At 35.7% G+C, this 27,466-nt stretch overlaps 1 long non-coding RNA gene across 14 annotated transcripts; it reads left to right on the forward strand.

The window, feature by feature from the left end:
• On the forward strand, positions 1-27,466 carry LOC122406040 (uncharacterized). 14 transcript variants are annotated; one of them, XR_006259872.1, is made up of 10 exons: positions 1-152; positions 303-617; positions 802-1,105; positions 1,390-1,740; positions 1,823-1,940; positions 2,601-2,802; positions 2,942-3,210; positions 25,954-26,156; positions 26,738-27,027; positions 27,270-27,466. It is a non-coding gene; the product is annotated as an uncharacterized lncRNA (long non-coding RNA). The 14 variants fall into 14 exon arrangements; XR_006259879.1 differs by having other exon boundaries at positions 21-617; positions 1,390-1,588; positions 1,666-1,745; XR_006259878.1 differs by having other exon boundaries at positions 21-617; positions 1,390-1,588; positions 1,666-1,740.

Here is a 27,466-nt window from a genome sequence, read left to right on the forward strand (position 1 = left end):
GTGCGTCGTTGTTGAGAGGAGATAACCCAGTACAGAGGTTAGGAGAAAAAAGGGAGAAAACTGTTCGAGAGCGACTCGTAAAATCTCGGTAACATTGACAGCTGTGCGCGCGTCAGCTGTGTCATATTATAAGTGCGCAAATCATTGTAAAAGTGAGTGAATTAGCAAAATATGAGAAACAAAGGGACGATATTACCTTATTTTGTATTTTTCCAAGTTTGTTCTCATATCTCCAAAACACATGATTCTTTTTCCACACAACTTTTTTATTTCATACGTTTTTATATAATGATGATTTCCAGACAAGCTATCGATCAGAATAATGAGCTGGCCAGTGGAAAGATTTTTTATGTCTGGTGGAAGAGTTTATAGTTAATAATGTGTAAACAGTGTTCCTGGACCGAACAGAGTAGCGTTAGGAGTGGTTGCTCAACCTTCGCAGTGCATTGAAGCTTGATACAACCGCTGTACAACGTTAATAGTTTGATCTCTCCTTACACAAGTGAAGATAATGAGGTTCATTAAGGAGCTGTTAATCAAGGAAGCTAATGAATGGAAAACCAATGCTGACAGAGTGGCTGTTGATGAGTACAACTCTGGAAATTATGACAATGAAGGTTTATTACTAATAAAAAAAATGTATCATCATCAACAATGAAAATCAATCGCTTTGTACTGAAAGTCAATTAAATAGACTTCATTACTCATTACTCAAATAATTTTATAAAATTGATAATGGATTTAACATATTAGAATTAGCAATTTATAACGAAGATGGCAAAGATTCTTTTGTAACTGTAGCAGACAGTGAAGATGAAGATTTGGAAAAGGAGGACGATGTGATCAAATCTGATAATAATCTTGGACATGTCGAAGGAAATGCCATTTTTGATTATCATTTTTACAGTAATCAATTGTGTAAAAGAATCAAAACCCGAACAAAACCGATGTTATGGAAGTAGCTAATGATATGGACGGAATGGTTTTGAAAGCTAGGACACCTAGTCAAATTAAGAAAAAAAGGAATGAAATGAGTGAACCCTCGAATAACTCATTATTATACCTTTGTAAATAAAAAAGGAAACAAAATGAATATAAATGAAAGGTATATCACTGGAGTGAGAATGAGCTACACGATTTTTTAAATATAGTAATTCAACAAACAATTTTATTATTTATAGATCAGAAGACATATTTTCACATGATTCAATAAGATAATTATGAAATTTTTCTTTTTTTTCCTTTCATTTCTTTTATCGCTTACATTATCTAAACATTTGTTTTTCGTTTGCAATCTTAGTTGACACAATGTCAGAGTAATATATTCGACTACCTTAAACTGAGAAGTGATTTTCTAAGAAGTAATTTAATTGAGAATTAACTTTCTAGATTCAGAGGATTAGGTCCAACGATCATAGTTTGTCCGGCAACTTTGCTCAAACAATGGTTAAGACAGTTCCGTGAATGGGCACCACTTTTAAAAGTTACTGTCCTCCATCATTCAGGAACTTATCGGGGCGAATAAGAAAAAGAATTACGATTGAATAATAAATAAAAGGCGAAAGACAAATAAAAAATTTATTCGAAGGTACATCTGAGAATTCGATCTAAAGTATTGTAACAATGGGAGGAATTTTAATCACATCTTACTCCGGCGTGCTCCAGCACTAAGAGGCTTTACTCGAATCCCATGGCACTACATCATTTTGGACGAAGGTCACAAAATTCGGAATTCTGAGGGTAAGGTAATAAAAAACTTATGAACAATTTCAAAAAATAATTTTTGAATTGACAAAAAAAGTGACATTTTCTAATTTTCCAGGTAACTAGAACAAAAAGATTTTCAACGCCTCACCGCTTACTTCTAACTGGAAGTCTGATGCAAAATTCCTTAAAAGAATTGTGGTCCTTGCTCGACTTCATATTACCAGGAAAAATGGGTACGCAGGCGACTTTTCTTGAACATTGCACAAATCCTATAGCCCTTGATGGGTATGCCTAAGTGGCGACCGTAAAAGAGTGTTTTATGCATGAAAACATTTAAAAGTTGTCATTTCAAATGGAATTCGAAAAAGTCTTTCTTCTGGTGGGATGATTTTTTACCTCAGAGCCCTACAGTGGATGAAAACGTCCCTGTGAACGCGAAAATGTTATCTGAAAAATCAGTTAATAATTTAACTTGATTTTCAGTACGTCCTAACAAATGTTAGTGAAGATCAAAAGTTGGCTCCAATCTCTTCGATAGCATGTGAAAAAAAAATTATTCTGTCTTATTTTTCTAGGAGTGCATATTTAGAGAAAACTGAAAACGTATATTCTGGTAAAATTCTAATTTTTCGTATTTTCGACGGGAAGCATGAAGTAATTTTTGTTTTCATATTCTATAATAGCCTTCACCAAAATTTTACTATAAATTCTGTAGTCAAAAAGTACGAATAAGTTTTGTGGAATATTGAAAAGAAGATATTTAATTGAACGTTAAGAATGGTACATTCATCATCATATACTCATTATATATTCATATACTCATATACTCACATACTCATCATCATATTCATTGTGAAAAATGATACTAATTAATTTATATTATTGACTGACAGGGGCTCCGAGCAATCAAGGGATAAAACTCAAGTAACGATTCTTACTGAAGTCTTGTGACAGCTGAAAAATGCAACGGGATTCATTGAACGGAAGTCTTGGTCAATCTGATGATTTAGGTGTACCGCTTGTTTGCAGTATAACTTCTCATTTAAAGAATTCTAATCATATACTCAGGATATCGTTGATGCTATCACGAAACAGGTGAGTTAATCAGATATAAGTTATATTCGTGTTATTTTTTATTTATTGAAGATATAACAATTCATGTTGTTATTTATATTTATTTGAAATACTTTTCTTTCTCAATCGATCGGAGAAAGTAACTTTCGATACATTAAAGCTCGTTTGTGCGCTCATCTCGACACTGTGGGTACCCCTTCCGATGATGGAAAGAAGTCAAAAAAGATTTGAGAGGCATCAAGGGTGACTTGAAAAGGCCGTTTGAAAAAGCATGGAAAGGTTACGATACCAAGTACGCAGAAATGGAAAAGGAGTAGAAGCAACACCAAGTACCCGGAGGCTGACCTCATCCGCTCGGAAGTTACACCCGCTGAAATTGCTGACTAAATGGAAAAGGAGAGACGATTGTTCCAATTACAGATTTGCGAGGTTAGTTATACAAGTACATTTATGTTTTATGCCACCTGGACAGTAGTCTCAGTGAAACCCCATGTGACACTCGTGTAGTTCAAAACACAAATGCACGATGATTTATAAGAAGTTGTTCGATCTATTCTCTCGAAACTTGCTTCAAATGGCCAATTCATTACTGGAGGTTATAAAAAAAACCATTCCAAACGTAATGAATAAAAAAAATGAATCTTCTAAATCTTGGTAATGTATGAAAAACGTTTGATTCAAAGGAACAAAACGTTGTCAAATAAATGCAAAAGTGACGAGTACATCGGATGACGAATGAAAAAAATTCAAAACATAATGATATGAAAAAAAAAATTATGAAACCAACTGTAAATAATTTCAACAAAACAATTAAGAAAAGCTTTCACAATTCATGAAAAAAACATTATATTAAAAAAAATACAAATCCGTAAATATATTGTAAAGGAAAAAAAAATTGAAATAGAACGTGAGAAATTCATTCCTACGGGAAGCATCCGGAACTTGAGAAAGTTCTAGTTAATCAAAAAAGTTACCATCTAAGTTATGTGCAGCACTAAAATTTATAACATCAATCGGAGAATGAGTATTTTATTAGTATATAATCCACAATTTTTCACAATATGAAATTGTTCTGAGAAGCGTTCAAATCCAAAAAAAATCAGGATCCCCTGGTATTCACAATATTCGACGTCGATTTCGTATCGGTACAAATGATGTTTAAATATGTGCTAAAAGTACTTGTCCGGCCCATCACTTTTCATGCCATCAAACATTAAGCCAAAGAAGCAAGATCGAACAACTTCTTATAAATCATCGTGCATTTGTGTTTTGAACTACACGAGTGTCACATGGGGTTTCACTGAGACTACTGTCCAGGTGGCATAAAACATAAATGTACTTGTCTCCCCAATTTTTCCACAGCATTCGTGCTGTTACTTATGATTTGATTTGAATACTTTTTGTGCACTGTGAACTTGAAAAAATTTTACAGAATATTGGAAAATCAAATTCTTCATGTTAGGGCACAATATAGATAATATTCTGTTATTGTTAATTCATTTTTTGTTCGTTCCAAGGAATGCACACTACATGAGTAACATATGTAGGGTTTATTCACTGAGACTACCGTTCAGATGTAATGATTATCACCCATCAGAATGTACTTGCGAAAAGACATTTATTGAATAAATTTTTAATTAAAATTATTCCCCGTCTCGTTAAAAGAGATATCGAAAAAAAGGGAACACAAATTTTTTAATTAAATTACGGCTAATTTATTTAAAAACTCAAAAAATCGCAATGAATTATAAATTTCAATGTCGTTAAATAACGACAGGATTTCAACGACTAAGGCATTCGAATCTTTTTTTCAGACAACGCGATATTGATAGATTGGAATAATTAAATCTAACATAAAGTGGTCATCCCGTATGGTAGCCAGATTTTGTGGGTTTTTTTTAGCGATTTTATAGCGGCAAGGAAAACAAATATAGCCTTTTGAAATTTGAAGGGTTTATTCAATGGTATTTCAACTCTATGGTAGGATTTTTTAACTCTGATATCTCTGGTAGATTCGGTGTAAAGCTACTCCACAGGAACATGTTTCTTCATAGTCTCAACGATTCTGGGGGATCGGTTTATCTGAGATCAAAAAACCAAGGAGCGTATTGATTAGTAAAGCAGTGGTTATCACCTGAATTAACATCATACAAAAATATTAAAAATTGAAGGATTTTTCTGTTCTAGAACACCTGATTTCAATTTTTCAAAATGTTGCATAGCTCGATAATCCTTCAATTTTTAATATTTCTGTATGATTTTAGTTCAGGCGATAGCCACTGCTTTACAAATCAAAACACTCCTTGATTTTTTAATCGCAGATAAACGGAACCCCCGGGAATCATGGAGATCATGGAGAAGCATATGGGATCCTGTGGATTAATTTTCCACCGAATTAATCCGAGACAGAGTTAAAAAATTCTGTCATAAAGTTTAAATACCAATGAACAATTTCTTTAAATTTCAAGACTATGTTTTTTCTCGCCGCGAAAAAATCACAAAAAAACCTAAAAAAATGCGCTTGCTACACGGGGTGACCCTCTCAAGCTGAATCAGTTTTTTTGAAAATAAAAATCGTTTCATTATACCAGAGAACATAGATTTACATGGAACAACAGGGCCCATGTTAGCTTTTGGCATGGAAACTGTAGTTCCACTCATGGGCTGTAGAGCGCGCAGCGACGTATCCATGTGTTTCACACATTCAAAGCGTCAGTTGACCGCCCCCCTCTTATATATCGCTGCTAAGGAAGCCATAGCATCCGAGAGATTACCGGTTCATATACTCATGTTGAAAGAAATTTTTATTGCCCTAATTTTTTTTTTAATGATATTTATGAATATTTGGAAATTATATTGATAACTATAGCTCTTGCGACCACAGTTACTATTTTATAAAACTTCAACATATTAAGCGGCCCGGATAAGCCAGTAGCATTTTCTGCCGCTTAGGGATCAGAAGTTTATATGGTATAGTGGTTCGATGTCGCTCTCATAAGGTTGGAGATGGTAGTTCAAATCCAGATTGGTCGTGTTTTTTTTTCCATCAAAGACAGTTTTTTTTTTAATTATAGCCGAAACTAAACAAATTCAATTGATTTTGTTGAATGGTTGAATTATTTTTTTGATTTTTTATGCAAAAAAATGACTGCAACATGTTAAATGTTTTAACAGCATTGAGACCCCAAGCGTGGGGTCCATAACTTATGGGTGCGAGCAAGAGGGCAATAGTACCCCAAGCATGGCTGAACGCTTGGGTACAAGAAAGCGCGCGCTATGACCCCAGCGTCAGTGTATGCGTACTCACGTATATTGAACAGCGCCACGGTGGCCGGGGTCAGTACTAAGCGGACCCCAGCCAAATGCGCCCATATGGCCTGTTGTTCCATGTAAATCTATGTTCTCTGATTATACATCCAAGTTGTTTCAGGTATTTACATACACACACATACACACACGCGGACATATTTTATTTCAAATTTCACTTTGTTGGAATTGAAATGAAAACTCTCCGTGATAATCAATTTAGTCTTTTTTATGAATAAAAAAGAAAAAATCCACCAAAAAACGAAAAAAATACGGATTTCCTCAGTTTCGATTGGCCAATAGAAATTTTGTAATCAAGCACTTTCGAATAGTTTGTCATGCGTTTACAGGCAATGCGATTATACTTCTTTTCTATATTGTTATAGTCCCTCGCTCTCCTTCGTCATTGCTGTTTTGGGTTATTTTTTTATATATTGTCCAATAACAAACATCGACAAGTTTGATGATACAATCAGAGAGAGAGAGAGAGATGGTGATGGTGATGCTTTATTATGCCCTAGTTTCCTTTGGGGCAAGTGATACAAACAGTAGATAGTACGGGTAAATTAAGTTTGTATAACAAATAGCAAAAAATTTGGAATAGCGAATAACCATAGAGATGTAGTGATGACAGTATGAATGAAAAAACCGAAATCAAATACAGTAGAATAAGAGGTATACAAGTGAGATACAGTAATGAAGGAACCAGAAGGTTTCCTGTGTTTTACAATAGTAAGGGAAATTTACTAATAAAAATTAAAAATTATATACGGGAAATGGTAAAGATAACAATAAAGATAATATAGATAATACAAAGGATAATACAGCTCACTAAAGTATAAGTATAAGTAGATGCCCGAAATAAGGGTGAAGCGGAGTAAGGACTACAGACTCAAGTAGTAGCGTAAACTTAACTAAAAATAATGTAATACAAAATAAGAAAGAAGAAAGAGAAACAAGATATAAATGTAAATGTAGAGCTTCTGGTACCGAACTTAATCTACATTCAAGTGACCATAAGTGATTATATAATTTAGCTTTGAAAATGAGAAGAGAAGACGCAGAGGTGATGTCATGCGGTAAGGAGTGCCAGAAATGGCACGCAGCAATTCCGTAAGATTTCCTGAAAATATCAGTGCGTGCTGGAGGGATATTAAAAGTGCTAACAGGAAGTCTCGGAGTATGTCTGATAGTCGGGTCAGTGGGGCTGAGGATCTCTTTGAGATAGTCAGGAGCAGAGCCCTGGATGATGCCATAAACACTGATGCCCAAGAAATAAGATCTCCGGTTTTTGAGCAAGAGCCACCTTAGCTCACGTCGGAACTGAGAGACATGATCATCTTTCCTGAGATCGAATATAAAGCGAATGCACATGTTAGCGAGTTTTTGGAGCTTGAGCTCAAAATCAGCACTAATACCGAGAAGCAACAGGCAGCAATAGTCAAAGTGCGGGAAGATTAAAGATGTGATTAGCTTTATACGTATTCCAATTGAGAGAGACTTTTTGTGATATTTTAACCTATGCAAGATAAGATGAACTTTCCGGGATAGTTTGGTGACATGTAGATTCCATGAAAGATCGGCCGAGAGAGCAACGCCTAAATTTCGGACATCCGTAACAAACGGAAGTCGAATGCCAGAGATGCTGATAAATGGAAGTTCATTATGATTAAGAGTCGCTACTCTAGCTCGACTTCCCAAGATCATCACATTAGACTTGCTGATGTTGAGTCTAAGGCCATTTTGGTGCGAAAAATCACTAATAACATTTACGTCATGGTTTATTTTGGCCAGGGCAGTACTTAAATTACCTGGTTCACACGTCAAGTAAATTTGCAAATCATCCGCAAAGATCATATGATCGGAAAATTTTAGGTTGGAGGATATATCGTTAATAAATAATGAAAAAGGTATAGGACCAAGCACAGAGCCTTGAGGGACGCCCCTATTTGTAATACGCCACTCGGAACAACGCCCCAAATTATCTAAAACGGCCTGCTTCCGCCCCTCAAGGTAAGAGTGGAACCAGAGCAATTCAACTCCATCGATACCTAATCTCTTTAGCTTAGTCAGGAGAATCTTGTGCGACACAGTATCAAAGGCTTTGCTAAAATCGAAAAGGACAAGAATACATAGCCTGCCAAAGTCGATCGATGCTTTAATATCATGGCAAATTTTGATAAGCGCCGTCTGAGTACTAAAACCACTCCGATATGCCGATTGTTTACTGTCAAAAATACTGTTTGACTCACAGTACTCCACCAATTGCTTTTTAACCAACCTCTCGGTTATTTTAGAGATTTCAGAAAGGTTTGCAATTGGTCTCGTATCTGAGGGGGTGACTGGAATTTTAGTCTTACAAAGCGGTCGTATGAAAGCTCTTTTCCAAGAGGACGGAAAAACACCCGAAGCAAAAGATAAGTTGATTAAGGTAGATATGTGAGAAGAGATAACAGATGCGCATTTCTTGAGGCTGAAGCTAGATACTGAATCAGGGCCCGGAGAAAGAGATGTGTGACTAATGCTCATTATTTCTTTGTATACTTCATCAGCTGACAAATTGCGGAAAGAAAAGGGGTTTCTGATCCCTGGACAAGAATTTAAAAAAGTTAATAGATCATTTGCGTCACACGCTTCATCGGCAGTAGAGACAGTTGCGTAGAAACTGTTCAACGTATCAGAGGAGAAGAACTGTAGGGGAGAATTTGTCGTGATTTTCACGAGACCGAGTCGCGCTAAGAATTTCCATAACTTTGAGGGATCATGTGTAGCATTTAACTTAGAAAAATAGAAATTGTTCCTGGCTAGTTTTAAATCATGGATAAGAGAATTTCTCAAGTTGCGATAGATTTCAAACTCCAAAAGACTGTTTAGGCGTTTGGCTTTTTTATATTGCTGATCTCTTTGTTTAATACGTCTTCTAAGCTCTACAGTGAGCCACGGCGCAGGCGGTCTAGTTACATTGGAGTAATGGAAAAGAGCACAGCGATCGAGCGCTTGCGAAAGTGACTGCTCAATAGCAGCGGTTTGGGCGTTCAATAATTAACGATTTGTGGCACACGACCTGTGTAAAATTGAAACATTATTGGCAAGAAGGGAAGAGACCAGATTTTCATAGGCCTCTTTATCAAAATGAGACAGACAGCGTCGTCGCAGACGACTCGAGTGTCGAGCAGCAAGTTCACACTCATAGTCGAGCATTAGAAGGTCGTGCCCATTTATAAACGGAGTATCAGATTTTCGGAAAAACGCCGCCTTTCCAAGTGCATCAGTGATCACAACGTCAATCCAGGAATCAGAGGTCGCAGTGTGGAAGGTAGGACCAGATTGTAGGATGTAAAGGCCTCGGGAAAAGACAAGCTCCTTTAGATGCTTGGCTTCAGGATTTCCAGATGTCAAATTGCAATTTAAATCTCCCGCTATAATAATGTTATTAAACGCATGACTTAAACCATCTAGCGCATCAATGAAATCAGTAAATAGACGACCCTTTGGCCGCCGGTAGATGGAGGCAAAAAGAATGGGAGAAACGCAGTCTTGATAAATTTTTAGAATAATATATTCAGGAGAGTTAGAGAATTTCAGAGAGTTGAGTTGAGTTGAGTTGAATTTATTTAAAGCCTTGGTTTGCACCTTAAGGCAAGTTTGTATAAATTACATAATTTGTGTTAAAGTTTACGTTAATATATAAGTATAAGTTTATGCTCCTTTCTTTAGTTAAAGACTTTTGAATCAGACTAACTATGTTTTGGGTTTCGTAGGATAGAAACAAGATTGTTCTTTTGTACTTATAGCTAGTATGACAGTAAGAATAAGATCTATGCCTTAGTTACATATTACTACTAGTTGAATAAATTGAAATATATCTATACATAAATTTATATAAAATTAAACTGGATTTAAAATAAGCTAGATCATTGAAGTTGCCGCTTGACCATTTCATGGTATTCAAATGATTATATGCAATTTATATTAGAGAAAAGACTAAGAATTTGTTTGTGTGTGATTATTTATTGTTCGTCAGTTGAAGTGCCTTCACTCGCAAAGAGGTAGGAGAACAAGTTTTTCTTAAATACTGGAAGTGATGCAGATGCCGTGATATTCACAGGGAGTGAGTGCCAATAATATATTGCGGCTACAACAAACGGGTTGCGATAAGTTGTGGTACGATGTAGGGGGGTTTGAAATGTTTCAGGTCTAGATCTTCGAGAGGGACGATTTGTTTCGCGAATTGGAACAAAAAGTTCACTGAGGTAGTTAGGGGTGTTTTTTTTCACAACATTGAAAACCATTATACCCATGAAATACAAACGTCTAGATCGAACTGTCAACCACCGTAGCTCTCTACGGTATGGTGTAATGTGCGTATCATAACGTAGGTTATAAATGAAGCGAATGCAGAAATTCATTAGTTTTTGAAGGGTGGAGTTCAATTCATTCGTTAGATCGTTGTAAACCAAAGAGCAGTAATCTAGTATCGGGAAAATTAATGATTTGATAAGCATAATTCTCATCTCACGAGAAAGTGCACCCTTATTGTATTTGAGTTTAAAAATCGCATGGTGAACACGTTTGCATAAATATAAAACATGCTTTCTCCATGAAAGATTAGAGGTCATGAGGACTCCTAAATTTCTCACTTCATTTACATACGGAATAGTGCTATCGTCAACCAATATTGGAGGTAACGCCTCGGTATCTTAGTGATATTCATAATGCCGTTCTGTATATCAGATAGAGGACAACTTAAATAAATTTGTAGGTCGTCAGCGAAGATCATATGTTGAGAATGAGTCAAGGAGGATGCAATATCGTTAATGTAAATGGAGAACAATAGAGGTCCTAAAACAGACCCCTGCGGTACACCCTTTGTAGTACTCAACCAGTTCGAGCATTTTTCCTCGTTATCAACAACGGCTTGAAATCTATTCGTTAAGTATGAGTGAAACCATTTTAATACATGAACTGGGAGACCTAGTTTACGCATTTTCACTAGCAATTTCAGGTGTGGGACAGTGTCAAACGCCTTACTGAAATCAAAAAGAACTACACTGGTGACCTTTCTTTCATCGACAGCATGCTTTATGTCATGGAAAATACGTAAAAGGGCTGTTTGTGTACTAAAACCTTTCCGATATCCAGACTGCCTTCGGTCCAACAGTTCAAATTTTGACATCAGCTCCTTTAGTTGTTTTAGGATTAATTTCTCGAAAATCTTTGAGAGCTTGCATAGGTTGGCTATAGGTCGACAGTCAGATAGTGATGATGGTGGATTAATTTTGAGTAATGGACGTATGTAGGTTCGTTTCCAGGTAGTCGGAAAAAAACCGCTCTCTAGAGATAGATTAAAGAGTTTCACTAGTAATTTGTTTATGGCAGGTATTGTATTAAAGATCGAGAAAAGAGAGATTCTATCAGGACCAGCTGAGTGCGAAGGCGTACCAGAATTGAGGATAAGAGAAGACAGATCATTTTCCGAGATCGGAGTAAATTCAAAGATTTCATTAACTTGAGTCTCGTTAACAGTAGCAGCGACAACTTCAGAGATTTGACACGGCGTTGTAGAGCTTGAAACACTTACAAAATATTCATTCAATGCGTCGAGAGTAAAAAAATTGAGACATGTTGTATTGTTAGTTTTGACAAGCCCAAGACGTCTTAGCTCTTTCCACAATAATTTCGGTTCAGTAATTGCAGACAGTTTCGATAAATGGTATTGAGCTCTCGCTTGTTTTAGGTCATTTCGCAGCTTATTTCGATATTGTCTGTAAATAAATAAGCGACGGGGATCGCCCGATCTTTTTGCTTGCTTATAAATAATATTTCTTAATTTTATTCGCTTCCGGAGATCGTTTGTGAGCCAGGGAACAAACTGCTGTCGCACTTTGAATTTTTTAAACGGAGCATGTATATCAAGAGCTGAATGTACGCTCAAACTAAGACTATCAGTAAAAGAGTCGACACTGACCTGGGACAACGTCCATTCATGATTACTGAGATGCTCAATATCACGCGATTTAGAAAGAGTTGATAAAAACTCAGTTTGTCTAAATTTCCTAAACGTGCGGCGTACTATAATTCGTTCAGAAGTTTGTATATCCTCAAAAGCATAGGTAAGATCAATGAGGTCGTGCCCAGCGATAAATGGAGCATCAGTTTTAGTGAAACATATAACTTTGTCTATAGCGTCGACAATAAAAACATCTAGCCAGGATTCTGAGTCGCGTGTATGATGGGTAGCGTCAGATTGAACCAAATGTAGTGATAATGATTGGACTAGTTCCCTTAGGTGTTCGGCTTCAAAATTTTGGCCCATAAGGTTGCAATTTAAATCTCCAGTTATGATGATATTCGAATATGCAAAAGAGTGATACGATAGTGCTTTTAAGAAGTCTTTAAGAAGAAGTCCTTTAGGTCTGCGATATATAACGGAGAAAAGTACTGATTGGCTATTTGAATTTGTTAATTCGACTATAATAAATTCAGGCTCATTTAAAGTAACATTCAGGGAGCGCTCAAGTACTTTAACTTTGATCGACTCGTGAACATATATAGCAACACCTCCTCCGCGCTTGCACTGCCTGTCGTGTCTAATGATTATATAATTTTTTAAGATCAGTAAGTCATCAGGTACAAGCGAGTGTAGCCAAGTTTCAGTGATGGCGATTACATGGTAAAAATTTGAAGTAAAATGTGTTGAGAAAAGTTCGAAGTGGCCTAATAATGAATTTGCATTAAAATGAGCGATTTTTAGATTTGAAAAAACTTTGATTGATGCTACATTCTCACAGACTACAGAACAGCTCAATCCGATGGTCCCTCTATTCGAATCTAGTCACTCGAGTAGGGTGAGATCAGTTTCTGAGTTGATAGATATGATGTTTGCACCATGAGATTTTCGAGCCAGGATTCGTCCACCATTTATCCTTACATTTCCTTTTGATTCTAATGCTTTCACTTTAGCACGTCGATAAAGCTTGTACATCTCACTAGAAAGCACTTCGTTTATGAAAATCTGACCTTGATGATTTGTGTCAAAAACATCTTTGGAGTAGAGTTGCTTATTTGCTCGCTTTTTTTTAACAACTAGATCACGCGCTTTCGAATATTTGAATGTAACTATAATCGTGCCTAATTGGGGGCTTCCTTGAGAAGCGTTTGTAGAATTTGTATCTCCTATAACTTCTGGTTTTTTGACTTTATGCGGAATACTCCTTATCTCGAAGATATCTCCAACTAGTTCTGGTAAGCCCAAAGCATTAAGTACTTTTTCAACGATAATTTTAGGTTCGTCTGTAATATCGTTCGGCAAACCTGATAGTGACAAGTCTGAATTTTTCGAATCAGTTTCAACGCAACTAACGCGAGCATTAACGCTATCAAGTTTTGTAGTTATCGCAGTATTGTCCAGACATGTTTTCGTCTCAAGATTTTCTAAACGTGCGCTGATATTATTGTATGCAGACGTAAGGTTTAAAATGTCGGCTCGCATTTCACGCTGCGAAGTCGATAGGTTTGAAATATCTGTACGCATTTCACTAATTTCAGAGCGAATTTCAGATGAGAGAGTCGCAATATTGGTGCGCATCTCGTTAAGGTCAACACGTATTTCTTGCTGCGAAGATGACAAGCTTTGAAAATCAGTGCGCATTTCACCAATGTTTTGTATTACATTACCGAGTGTGTTGTTTATTTATGAAAACTGATCGTTGACGACTGTAGTTAAATTTCTTAATTGCTTCATCACTTCATCAAATTTTTCATCATTGTTGTCACTGTTTGTTACCTGATTCGAGGCTGTTTTGGCCAAGTTTTGTGTCGGCAGAGAGAGATTGATAGATTGATAGATTTATTAAGCCTTGGACTTATCCTTGAGGCTAAGTATACAAAAAGTATAAAGTATAAGTTAATATACATAACAGTAGACTATAGAATATGAGAATACAAACAGTACATAAATTATTTTAGATACAGAATAGATAAAATATTAAAAAGATAAAATATTAAAAATGCATAAAAGTATTACTATACGTCGACTACGTCGAACAAATAAGAAAACAGACGATTCTTTAGAATATCAAGAGTCGGAGAGTCACGAATGAATATAGGTAAGGAGTGCCAGAAGTATATAGCCGTCATCACGAATGAGTGCTTATAGGTGCTAGTACGATGCGCCGGGATATAAAAAGTATCAGCTACCCTGCGATCACTAATTCTAAGCGATGCATTTGCTCGCGGAAAGAGTTCAATTAAATAGTCTGGAGCCTGATTTTTCAAAATTCGGTAGACCATCATGCCAATAAAATACAGTCTGCGAGAGCGAACTGATAACCATCGCAACTGTCTTCTATAGGAAGTGATATGTTCATCCCGTCTTAAATTGAAGATATATCGAATACCAGAATTTAACAAAACCTCCAGTTTTGCGTTCAGTTCGGCTGTGAGATCATTGTAGACCATACAGCAGTAATCTAACACTGGAAAGACCAGCGTGAGCACCACTGTAGTTTTCACATCAATAGATAAAATGCTGCTGTGATATCGTAGACGATACATTACCCCGTTTACCCTGCTAGAGATGTTATTTACATGTTTTGCCCATGATAAGTTCGAGGACATGATCACTCCAAGATTTCTAACATCATGTACATAGGGGAGCGTGACTCCATCTATATTTATGATCGGTAGAGTGCTTAGGTTTAAATTGTTGACAAACCTACTACTGCCGAATATAACCGCTCTGGATTTATCAAGATTAAGCCTCAAACCGTTCCTCTTAGCATAATTTGAAATTGCCTGAACATCATGTGACATTAAATTTATTTCATCAACGATGTTGGACGGAAAACAGCTTCGATAGATCTGAGTATCATCCGCAAAAATGAGATGATTACTATGGGACAGAACACGCCCAATATCGTTGATGAAAAGAGAAAATAGGAGAGGACCAAGGACTGATCCCTGTGGTACCCCTGAAGTCGTTTTAGCCCAGTCTGACCTGATTCCTGAACCATCAATGCAGGCTTGGGTTCTATCTGAGAGGTAGGAATGGAAAAATTTAAGAACCTGATCAGAAAATCCAAAGCTGCGCAGTTTAATAAGTAAGTTCAAATGTGGTATTGTATCGAAGGCTTTACTAAAATCAAATAGTATTAAAATGGTCACCTTCCTATTATCAACAGCCTCTCTAATGTCATGACATAGGCGCAGCAAGGCTGTTTGAGTACTAAATCGTCTACGATAAGCAGATTGGCGAGGATCAAGTAATTTATATCTTTCTAGAAAAGCAAAGATTTGATCAAATAAGCAGCGTTCCAGAAGTTTGGCGGATTCGCTGAGATTAGCAATCGGTCTAGTATCTGAAGGCGTTACTGGAGGGTTTGTTTTAATTAGTGGACGGATAAAAGTTTTTTTCCATACAGCTGGGAAATAAGCTAGCCGAAGACAGTTATTAAATAACGATACGAGCACAGGCAAAATTTTGGGTAACCCTTTACGCAGAGCAAATGGTGAAATATCATCGGGTCCAGATGACAGAGATGAAGATGATCTGGACATTATTATATTAAGAAGAGAGTCAGTAGAGATCTCAGAGAAATCAAAAACTGGGCTATTTTCATCTAACGGATTAAGAGAATTGAACAGTAGATCGAGAGAACAAGGAGCTGTTATATTAGAGACCTGTACATAATATGTATTTAGTTCGTCACGCGAGAAAAATGAAAAAGGCGAAGATGAATTTGTTCTGACCAAACCAAGATTTGCAAGCTCGCGCCATAGAGTAGCAGGATCTCTAGTCACTGACAATCTATCAAGAAAGAACTTATTTCTAGCACTCTTTATCGCTCGAGAGATGTTATTCCTGAATTGTTTATAAATCGCCATACCAAGAATGTTTCCAGATCTTTTCGCTTGTTTATACATTGTATTTTTCTGTTTTATAAGCTTCTTTAGTTCTTCAGTCAGCCAAGGTGCTAATGGCTTGCTTATTAAAAACGTACTGAGAGGTGCATGAATATCAAGTGACTTAAGAATCTGATTTCGCAGGGAATCTAACATATCTTCAAGTTGAATAGTCGTAGAGCATGAGTTAAAAGATAAAAGATTATTCTTCACTAATAGAGCACCAAGTGTATTTGTAAACTCAATATAATTAAAGTTTTTTAGAGATCGTCTTGTGACTATACGCTGTTTATCACTGTCTACAGGGAAAGCATAACGGAGAGTTAGAAGATCATGGCCTGCGATAAATGGCTCCTCAGACTTATTAAATGAGATAATTTTGTCAGAATTATCAATTATAAAAACGTCAAGCCATGAGTTCGAACTCTTCGTATGATGTGTCGTCTCTGACTTTATTATGTGAAGAGCTTGAGAAAAAACCAGGTCTTTCAAATAGTTACTTTCGTAGTTGTGACTAGATAGATCACAATTCAAGTCTCCAGTGATTATAATGTTTTCATAAAATTGGGAGAAGCGTAGAAAATCATCCATGAATGCATGAAATAGCAAACCTTTAGGTCTTCTGTACATAGAAACAAACAATAGTGTAGAATTACTTAAAGTACGAATTTCTAGGATAGTGTACTCAGGAGCATTCGAAAATTGGCTCGGTGAGGAAGCAAGAATTTTGACATTGAGTGATTCGTGGACATAACATGCTACTCCTCCTCCCAATTTACCCTCCCGATCATTGCGAATAAGCGTATAGCCATTTAGTTTAACTAAATTATCTGGGTGTCTAGAGTGGAGCCAAGTTTCAGAAACAGAAATAATATGAGCAAAATTGAGTGAAACATAAGCTTTGATCTGATCGATATGGCCTAATAGAGAATTTGCGTTAAACGAAACAATAATTAGCGAGGAATCGGTGGATACAATATTCATTTGACAAGTTGAAGCAGTTCCAGTCGTTGCCGATGAGTAGGAGGATGAGCCTTGAGGTAGTCAGGTGATATTGGCGAAGTCAGCCTCCGAGTTGATTTTGAGTATAGGTGAGCCATCAGTTTTTCGAACAAATACTCCGTGGGATGTAGCCCAGGCATGCTTCCACCCACGTTCTTTGGTAATTGTACGCACCCGGCCAAGAAATTGGTGAATTTGAGGTGGAAGGAATTCCTTGATTATAATATTGCCGTCCATATTTTCGGAAAAAACATCTTTGATAGTGAGCACTCGTTTCTTCCGTTTTTTCAATAAAATTTCATTTCGTACAGATGCAGATCTGAAACGAACTAGGAACGATTTGGAACGAGCCTGATACGGAGCAGTTTGTCGATCTCCAACAGCACCTGGGGCCTTTTTTTCGAGGCTACGGACATCCAGAATGTCTGAGATCAGTTCAGATGCATCAAGAGATGTAAAAATTTTCTCTATTGATGTACGTGGTGAATGCTTCAGAGAAGCTGGGAGATTTCGAATTATTATTCCAGGAGAGGTGAGCTGAACGCTCAAATTTGTAAAATTGGTCACCATACTGTCCATTTGAGATTTTATTTCGATATTCTCAGCCGCAATATTAGCAGTTTGTACACTGAGAGTAACGACTTCTGTCTGAACTGCAGAGATCGTTTGACCCATGTTTTCCTGCGATGAGGTAAGATTTGACACCTCTGTGCGGAGATGAGAAATATCCTGGACCACTCCATTTATTGAATCGGAAAGAGACTCAAATCTCGATGATATTTGTTCATTCATGGATATCAAATTTGCGTTTAGCGTTGCTGCATTAGTTTGAATCTGACTCATTATTTGCTCCAGTGTAATAGTCATAGGTGGATTAACAGATGACGAGTCGTGCGATTCAGACGGTTGACTCAAGAGGCAAGGTCCACACCGAAAATTATTGAATTGTTCATTCTCGTGTAAATCCACCTCGAATTTATTCGAAGCACAATTTATATGGAAGGTTTCCTTGCATGGACCAATACATATAATAGCATTGGTTTTTGCCTGACGATTACAAATAATACAGCGTTTCGTCATTTTTAAACAGACAAAATTTCACAGTTCTGATGATAAAAATAATTTGAATCATGAAACTTCACGTCGATAGATAATTACAATCGATCGATAAGAACGGGTGTAACATAGGCCAAAGAGTCCAATGATTGAGATCGATAAGATAGAGACCTCAAGCAATTTCAAAATCAGACCACTGTTCAATGACAACTTCAGTGAGTACCAAGTTTAGGTTGATAGCGCCTTCTCTGAACTGATTGCTTCGATCACCGGTCGATAAGGAACAGTGTTGATGTATTAGTATGTATCACTGACAGATCGAGGTTATATAATCAGTTTTCGAAGATATTGTATCATGTTAAAATAGCACTTTCCGTGGTGAACAGTGACAAACTTAGCACAGCCTTGAGGTTGTTGCTATTTTTATGATCTGCTCAGTAAGAACAATTCAAAAAGATAACTATTGAAACAATAAAATGCCTGAGTAAACAATTTGCACTAACACAGACACACTTTCAAGAGCGGGTACACCTAATGGCCATAACTGTCAGTTTTGACGGAGTCATCGAAGAAGTAAAAATGCAGATAAAAGGTGCAAAAACTATCACATGGAAAAAATTTAAATCACACACTGGTTCGTTGCACTAGTTTTTACAATATAAGCACAATAAATATATTTAAACTGTTTGTTTTCACAGATAAAAACGAAACTTTATACGGAGCAAAATTTTTGCAACACTTTCCCGCTCAAAGAGAGAGAGAGAGAGAGAGAGAGAGAGAGAGAGCTGATGAGAAAAAGCGGAGGCTGATGAGAAAATCCGGATTACATCTGAAGATATATATAGAAAAAATCTCTAACCTTTCTAAATATTTTATACCATCAATCCGTATGTTGTTGACAATTTTCGGTTTTTTTCCATCACATAACACTCTTGGATTCCTCGGCCTTTATTTCTCTTTTATTCTTCTTCCCTTTTTTCTCACCACTTTCATTAAAATATAGTCCTGTTTTTATCGATTTTCTACAGAACCGGAAAAAATTGGAACAGTGTCGATGAATTGTCACTTTCGCGATCTTTATAACCTCATCGTCTATTAGCATAAACAACTCACCATACGTCATACGTCACGAAAATATATAGGTATATACTTGTATTATGGCACCAAAAAAACAATATATAGGTATATAAAATGTATTATGGCACCAGATTTGTCACTAAATAAAAAACAAATAAACATCAAAAATGTGTGCGAAAATCCGACCCATTTTTTGATGCTATTAAAAAATAAATAATTAATATCTCTTCAATGCGTTGAGCTATAGAGCTCGAAGAGGTCGTAAACGAAAGACAAAAAAAATAAAAAATACGTCAACTTATAGTATTCTCTGAAGTACTGTAATTATTTAACTATTAAAGAAACAAATTTTGAAAATTTCCGAAAACAATTGGAAATGCTATCGCTCCTGTAAAGACTCTCTGGCAGCGACTCGTCATAACATATAAATGTACTTGTCTCAGAGTCGCTGCCGCGACTCTAGATAAAAAAACAAACGTCAGTTGGACAAAAAAGGAAAACTATTTAATCCTCATATTTTATCTTCTAGTATCTGATTAAGATCAATGAGATCAAAACGAAAAAGGGTATCTTTTGCAGCATCTTGCGTTTACGAAATCATTTTTTTTTTCTATGATACTTTAGGAGTAAGCTCACGGGGAGAATTTCTTTTCCCCATCCATTTCCTGATCTCCCCCATGATAAAACATTCGAAAATAACTGAAAAAACGTGAGAAGCCGGCGAAATGAAATTCAACGATTTCAAAATATAGATTTTGTCTCTATCACACGTTTAAAAGTTAATTTTTTCAGTCAAATTAAAATTGGGAAATATCGTTATTATTTCGTATTACCTTCAGAACAGCCTAAAGATTCTAATCCAATCGTTAAAAAGCAATATTCTAAAGGGATATAATACCCTAGGGGAAAAAAGGTTGGGACAAGTACATTGATGGTGTCGTGTTTGCTGATAATTCCATCCATAAAAAAAACTTAGAAACCGATGCCTCTTTCTTCTTATTTGATTCGAACAGCTAAATCAATTGAAAAAAAATTCATCTTATTTACGTGCAGCATTAAAATTTATTATATCAATTTGAGACCAAGTATTTTCTAATGAATTGAAAAAAGTTACCACTTGAGTTACATGCAGCACTAAAATTTATGATATCAATCGAAGGACAAGTAGTTTATGAGTAATCTAAGAAGCTTTTAAATCCAAAAAAATCACATGCAAGCTAGTCATTTCTTACTCTATGGTGGCAAAGACTTATAAGAAAATCGATTCTTTTCAGACTTTCAGGAGCTTCTGATAGTATTCACAATATTCGACGTCGATTGGATCGTTACAAATTATGTTTAAATATGAGTTAAAAGTACTTGTCCGGCCCATCACTATTTATTGAAATAAAAATCAATCATAAAAAAACGAAATTGTACGGCAGAATCCGGTTAAAAATGTATTGAAATGCGATTTATTATTAGTTTAATGTTCTTAATAATAGTATAGGTTAGTTATACCGAATGAAATTCGTTCGCTGGAAGAAGTGAGAAGTAAAAATTGCCGTCATTCCAATACAAACTGGGGAGTTATTTTTGTAAACTTGAACATATTTAATGTGCATAATGTTTTTTATTTATCGATGCACAAATACATCCCTTGTATAGTACAAGACAATTCGTTTCCATTCTTATTAAATTAGTGCACTTGAGGGAAAATTACTTGAAGATAACTCTCTAAATTCCCTCTGCATGAATATTTGTGCTCCATCAGTTCTAGAAAAGCCCTGATTTTTATTTGAATAAACAATTTTAATGGAAAGTGATGGGCCGGACAAGTACTTTTAACTCATATTTAAACATAACTTGTAACGATCCAATCGACGTCGAATATTGTGAATAATATCAGAAGCTCCTGAAAGTCTGAAAAGAATCGATTTTCTTATAAGTCTCTGCCACCATAGAGCAAGAAATGATTAACTTGCATATGATATTTTTGGATTTAAAAGCTTCTTAGAACAATTCCATAATGTTCAACTTTGAAGTTACTAATAAAATACTTGTCCACCGATCGATATCACAAATTTTAGTGCTGCACGTAATTCAAGTGGTAACTTATTTCAATTCATTAGAAAATACTTGGCCTCGAATTGATATAATAAATTTTAATGCTGCACGTAAATAAGATGAATTTTTTTTCAATTGATTTAGCTGTTCGAATCAAATAAGAAGAAAGAGGCATCGGTTTCTAAGTTTTTTTTATGGATGGAATTATCAGCAAACACGACACCATCAATGTACTTGTCCCAACCTTTTTTTCCCTAAGGGAAGTTTATGGTTTGATATCACGTCTTTTTTCTCGAAAGTTCCTTATTTATGTTTTGACGACTATATAATTTTAATTTTAATTTCTATGAATTATTTACGATTTAATGCTTGTAACATTGGTTTCCACGAAAAAAGACCTATTTTTCAACAAAATTGTACTGGAAATATTTCACAGGTCTATCCTTGGACTTTGGCGATTTTTTTCCTTGTACTCTAATATGTTTTGTCAATTAGGAACCCAAGAGCATAGTGGAAAGCAGGTTGGAAGCCGAGATATGATTTTAGCTTGTATCATCTGATTCGTCGAAAAAAGACTGATACCACACAATCAGTATACTAGTGAAGAGTATTATACACGAATGCTGTAGGATTGTAATATATTTGATATTTTCTTACGGTTCGAAATCATTTTCGTTGTGTGACTTAAGAAGTTTTGTTTACATTCTTTGTGGTGTAATAAGAAAACGGGCGATCATCAATGTAAATGTCCAAATTTTTTTTCTCCGAGTGAGGATTTTTACGGCTTGATATCAAATCTTTTTTCTATGGCAGTTCTAAACGACAAAAAATATTCTTAAATAAGATTTTCTAAAGTTAACCAATGTTTCTATTGTGATATTTTAAAATAAGTTCTCCAATGATTTTCTTTAAGTTTTGTATAATTTATAACAGTTTGATATTCTTCGAATGTTTCAAGTGATACCCTCAATTTTTCAACTATTTCGAATGTGTCCATAATTTTGTGGGATTAAAATCATATTCCGTAAGGTTTTTCAATATTTTGTATCATTGTGGAATTTTCCCCCGTCATTTATAAATTTTGTTTTCAATAGTTTTGATGAAATCATTGTGAATAAAGAAAATATGAAGATTTTTCAATGAAATGAATTTTTTGATTGATTTTCTTTAAAATTGGATAGAAGGAGAAAGAAAAAAATATATACAATGTTCACCAAGTCCACCAGAATTCGCAACTTTCACATATGTTTATTGAATTCTAATGCTACCAATTTTTATTTCATTAAAAAACGTGTTTCCAAGGACTTTTTGAAGCAATCTTTTTCATTCGTATATCATACCCAGAGATAAAAGTTGACACACCCACGTCGATGCACAAAATTTTTAAACTCTGCATGTAGCCACCAAGGTTCAACCGGACAAAAGATAAACTATGAAGTGCGTCAAGACCAACAGAATTGCTTATTTATTAATATGTCCATTGCATTTTGAAAACATAACTTCTTATGTCATTCATAAATAGGCCATCGCTGACTTCTTGTATCATTTATCATTATTTTGAGTTATTTATTACTAGTAATCCATATCGTAATTCTATAATTCTTCTACAATTTTTATTAATTGTAAGTATCCATATTTCATAATCAAAAATAGGAAGTGCTAATACCTAGCGTGCATGTCAATATACAGAATTTTCAAAGTTTGCAAGTATCCGCTGCAATTTATTCATCTAAATTTTGATACAGAAAGAAAAAATTGCCACCGATTCATAAAATTCATTATGCCAAAACTAAAAGGAAAAAAGACAGCGCACTTCAAAGTGAACAGAACTCAAAATTGTTTCATGTATCTTCGTTTATATATTGCAGTCGGAACCAAAAAGTGAAAAGATTGGCACACCTACGCTTCACAGAAATATCAAAGTTCATAGATATTTGCTGCATACGAGTAATACAAACTTTGGTGCTATGGGGCAAACCATTTCAAAATTCCATGAACCACATTTTTGAAACTTATTATGTCACATTCAAGAAAAAAAGTGACAGATACGCTGCATGTTGATGCAAGCAAAATGCTGTATTTCTGTATGTCTCCATGGTTATACGCAGACAAAATATTTGATCACATCCAAAAATTATCAGACGTAGACTTACACACATGAATTTTTCAACCCATGATGCCAATCGCAAACATGGTCTGGAAATACTCAACATACATGTCGCTTCATGACTTTGTCGCACTTTAGAGGTGTTCATTGCATTTCGAAGATACGAATTTTGATATCATGAAAATTAACCACCCAATGACTTATTGAAATAAATTTCCAAATTCATTATGCAATAACTCAAGTGAATATATCTATGCACTTACATGGCCCAAAGATTTTTCTAAAACTCGGGTGTATGAACAAGCAATCATGAAAACTTTTTGTTATGAATTTTCCAATTTATTGAAATCAATATGAGGGAATAGAAATACGAAAGTCACTCGAATTAAATTGATATGGATATACTGTAAGCTAAGGAGGTGGGAAAATTAAAGGGGCTGGTGAACACAACCAAACGAAATGAAAGAAAATATGACAGCAATACAATGAATTAGACACTTACTTGACCAAAGTTTTTCAAACTTTATTTGCATTCATTTACATACAACCACGCAAATTTTTTCTATAATGTAATTACACAACATAAATTTTCTGTTTTTAAAGAACGTTTGAGAGGTTATAATGAGCGAAAGTTTATTTTTCTCACATAACTCTCGTTGAAAATTTTTGAAGAACCAGAATCAGGATTGCAACAAAATTATGTCATAAATAAACGTAAAATCAAAGAATTTGTACAAGGAGAAATTTCCCAATACTAATATATGTTCTATATAACAAACACTCGCGAACCGATTGCGATGAGCGTAAACTAACCCACAAAACTTACATAACATTTTTTTTTATAGTCATATAAGAATTTTGAATACAGCTCGCACTGTTTCTCCGAAATTTTATCATTTAGATAGCTGTTGCTATTAATTTGATCATGCCATCAGAGAACATAGATTTACATGGAACAACAGGTCGTATAGGCGCATTTGGCTGGGGTCCGCTCAGTACTGACCCCGGCCAGCGTGGCGCTGTTCAATATACGTGAGCACGCGTACACTGACGCTGGGGTCATAGCGCGCGCTTTCTCGCACCCAAGCGCCCAAGCGTTCAGCCATACTTGGGGTACTATTCCGCTCTTGCTCGCACCCATAAGTTGTGGACCCCACGCTTGGGGTCTCAATGCTGTTAAAACATTTAACATGTTGCAGTCATTTTTTTACGTAAAAAATCAAAAACAATAATTCAACTATTCAACAAAATCAATTGAATTTTTTTAGTTTCGGCTGTAATATTTAAAAAAACCTATCTGATGAAAAAAAAACCCGTCCGATACGGATTTGAACTATTATCTCCAACATTACGAGAAAGACATCGAACCACTATACCATATAAACTTCTAATTTCCAAACGGCAGAAAATGCTACTAGCTTATCCGGGCCGCTTGATACGTTGTAGTTGTATGAAATAGTAACTGTGGTCGCAAGAGCTATAGTTGTCAATATAATTTCCAAATATTCATAGATATCTGTAAAACAAAAAAGTATGGCGAAAAAATTTCTTTCAATGTGAGTATGTGAACTGGTAATCTCTCGGATGCTATGGCTTCCTTAGCAGCGATATATGAGACGGGGGCGGTAAGCTGACGCTTTGAATGTGTGAAACACATGGATACGTCGCTGCGCGCCCTACAGTCTATGAGTGGAACTATATTTTCCGTGCCAAAAGCTAACATGGGCCCTGTTGTTCCATGTAAATCTATGTTCTCTGATGCCATCAAAAACTGACAGATGGTTGAACATATCACGCCAAAGTCACTATATATCTGGTTTTCGTAATACACTGCATGTATGACACCACATACCACTACTTTGAATAAAATAAATACATATTGAACACTTGATTAGATGAAAAATATTTTTTTTTCACGCCGCACTTCGTAATATCGGAAATCCGATTATTATAACATCAAAAGCTGACAGCTGACTGATAGGATTGTATATATAGGTATATATTCATAAACTTTATTCCGCTGGAACGGTACAGCGAGTATCCTGACCAATCACAACTCATTATTTCTGTAGCCGGGATCCCGGGACTCGAGCTTCCATAGAAATGGGTTATAGCTGGCATCAAGAGGCCTTTGATGGTGTTCTGTACAGACACGGCAAATCCTTAAATGAGTTAGTAACTTTTGCATAATCTTGAGCCTGTGCAAAGTTTTTTCTCAGCATTCACGCTACTGATCGTGTTGGTTTCGTGCTCATTCGAAAGGGATTTTGAAAATTAGTCTCCAAACCAATTTTTGATTTATAAAAAATCTCCTGAGCTCTGCAATTTTAGAAAATGACATGCCAGTTTTACCCCCTCCACCGCGAATCGTTTTATTCAGAGAAAGTATAAAAAAAACTCGGCGAGCCTCGGGCCAGCTGACGACAGGGCTGTCAATGTACTTGTCCCGAGACTCTACCGAGTCTCTTGATAATAATATTATGTAAAAATAAATAATAGATTTTTCGATATGGCCCATTATTGAAATACGGTTGCAGCTGCTTCAAAACTCTGAGAATACCATTTACTAGCCGTTTGAGAGTAAATAAAATAATGAATATTGCGAAAAAATTGAAAGTACAATTGAATTGTTTATGATGGCAAAATTTACGTAAAGATCGTTTTTTGTATTTCAGATTCGTTCGCAAATGTCAAACGATGGCCACACGAGATCGACTAAGACTGCAATATAGTCAATAGGGTTCTCGCGGATAACAAAAATGATGCTCCTAACCAGAAAGAACTGATCAAAGATATTGAACGTTTTCCCACCTAAATGGATATTTAACTCGGTTAAATATCCATGAGACCTTGGTTAGGCATCGTCAATGTTGAAGAGGTATTGTCTGGTCTTATCTTGTCATTTCCTCACTTTTTTTTCGAGATGTTCTTTCCTAGGCTGTACGGTTGTATAGGATTTTTTATGAAATGTCCTGCAGTCATTTATGTGAAATTGATCACAATTAGAACCGATGGTAAAAAAGTAAACTCGAATTTCGAACAGAATTTCAAATCGATAATTTAACTAATATTTTCGTACCTGTATAAAATCAAAACTTTTGGAGATGAAGGAAAAATTGTGACATTTGTTGTAACCCTTGAAAACAGATTGAAGAAAAAACTGGATTTTGTTTTGAACTCGACTTTCTATTTTGCTGATTCAAGAATTTTTTCATTCGTATGCTCGGCTCGACATAAGTAGAATGTTTGCTGATTCCTCGGAAGAACGACAAAAAAAAAGGATAAATTTATACCAAATCCGCGAGATTTGGCAAAGCGCTTCAATTAGTCGATGAAATAATTTAATGGCATCCTAGATGTGAGGAGTGCGACAAATTAGCTGAATAGCGGCTGCTATATCGTACAAATGGAACATGATGATTGGCCAAAATTCATATTGATATTTCATGATATTTCCAGGCGATCCAGGGCAATTCGACGACGACATCACTAGTAGCGGCAGAGTTATCGGCAACTACAATGGCAATTCGCATGGGAACCTCGAGTGATTGGACCGGTGGCTCAACGAGATCCAATCCAAAACATAATGCAAAAACCGTGATGACGGGAAAAAGCGGAACTCGAGGACGATGGAATTGTTAAAACGGAGGTCTGAGCGAGAGAAGACAATACACGGAGACAACTTCAAAGACGAGCCAACGAATCCCATTATCGAGTGGAAGGACAGAGAGGAAAAACACGATACAAATGTAATATAATTTTCGTAGTATCCACGTATATCCTACATATAGTGTATAAAAATGAATACGTATATAAATAATTGATCAATGGGTATAAATAACTCTATGTGAGTTATGTAATCCTTCCGAAAAATGCTGCTCATTGTCAGCACTCGTTTTTCATATACCAAATATCGCGAGCAAAATTCAAGATACCATTGACCAGCTTATTGTGGAAAAATTTACATGAAGATTGTTTTTTCTATTTCAAGATGCGAAGCACTGTGATACATTACGAAAAATGTATTTACCAACGAGATAGTCACCGAAAATAATACCAACTGCGCAAATTGATGCGCAAATGATAGACGCGTCAGTGGAGGAAACTTGAGATCGACAACCTTCTTTACTTTCCATTCTATGAATATGGATTTATCTGTATTTGTTAATAAACTTGTAATTCATCGTA

This window comes from Venturia canescens, chromosome 2 (genome assembly GCF_019457755.1).
Source record: "Venturia canescens isolate UGA chromosome 2, ASM1945775v1, whole genome shotgun sequence".
Taxonomy (NCBI): Eukaryota; Metazoa; Arthropoda; class Insecta; order Hymenoptera; family Ichneumonidae; genus Venturia; species Venturia canescens.